We start from the raw sequence: 1,419 nt of genomic DNA, 5'->3' as shown, positions 1-1,419 counted from the left end.
ACTCTAGAATGGATAGATTGCCTTTAGAAAGGTTTTGAAGTTGAGATTTTAATTGCATGACTCGAGCACATGTCTGTGACTGAAACATACACTCTATTTAGGTCCAAGCATCAGGGGAGGAGGTGGCTCGAGTTAAGTGACCAAGAAGAGGATCAACAATTATTTGACGAAGACAAACGAGAATAAGAAGATCACTGATGTGAGGTCAAAATACATATTTTTAATCATTATATCCCTCACATTTATTATTTATATTTATCCTTTTTGAGCATGAATTTTATGAATTGTGTTAAATGGTATATTTTATTTGTAGGATTAAATTGTTGGAAAAATGAAAAAGTTTGGAGCTAAAACGAATTAAAGATAGAAGGTTGAAGAAAGAAATCAAACAAACAGCTTAATGAATTAAATTTAATAAAATAATATATTTATACATATAAGGAAATGGCGGCTGCAAATTGTGGAATTTCAATTCTTACGCTTGCTTCCTGCTGCTTCCACGTGGCAGCAAGTGAATTGTGCGGAATTATGTTGAGGCAGCAGTACCATTGTTCACTCGGCGATAAAAAAAAGGAATCCAATTCCTTTTTGGTTTTGGATTCCTAATTTAATTTGCACTCAAATATTTTATTTAGGGTTTTCTACATCTATAAATAGTGAATAGAAATAATTATTTAGGGAGCCAAGAATCAAGAAATAATACACAGTATAAATTTTCTTCTAGCTTAGGAATTTTGGAAGAGCCGCCGTGAAGGTTGGAGAATTGTGGTTTATTCTTTCTTTTCCTTTTTATATATTTGTATTCGTGATTAATAAAAGATAGTTTAGCTATTGTTCTTAACTTTTCATGATAAACACAAGCATATTTATTTTAATAGATTTTGATTGTGTTTTTGAGATAATGAGTAGCTAAATTTCATAACTAAGATTGTGGGAACCATAAACGATTAACAAAATATGAATAGTAACTAAGCAATTCTTGAATAGTGTTGTTGCATGCATTGATAATTCTTTCTTTTAGAAGTCTTTTTAACGGTGGCCAACGTTAGAATTCGCCTTCACTACTAAAAAAACAGTGAATACGGACCTACAAATTTCCGATCTCAAATGGAGGTCAGTAATTTTCGACCTCCGGAGGTCGGTATTTACAAGTAGTCCGTTTTTATGCAAAATAAAGCGGAAAAACCAAATTTCGACCTCTGGAGGCCTAAATTTTTCCCGGAAAAATTGAATTACAATAAAAACCGACCTCTTGATGTCGGTATTAAATAAATAAATAAATAAAAATATTTTATTTTTACTCAATTAATTATAAAAAATAAAATTGAAAAATATTTTAGGTAATACCGACTTCCGTATGTCAGTAAAATTAAATAGTATGAAAAATAAATTAATATAAAATACCTACCTCATGAGGTC

The sequence above is a fragment of the Solanum stenotomum genome, chromosome 6, assembly GCF_019186545.1.
Source record: "Solanum stenotomum isolate F172 chromosome 6, ASM1918654v1, whole genome shotgun sequence".
Classification (NCBI taxonomy): Eukaryota; Viridiplantae; Streptophyta; class Magnoliopsida; order Solanales; family Solanaceae; genus Solanum; species Solanum stenotomum.
This window is presented reverse-complemented; position numbering follows the sequence as displayed.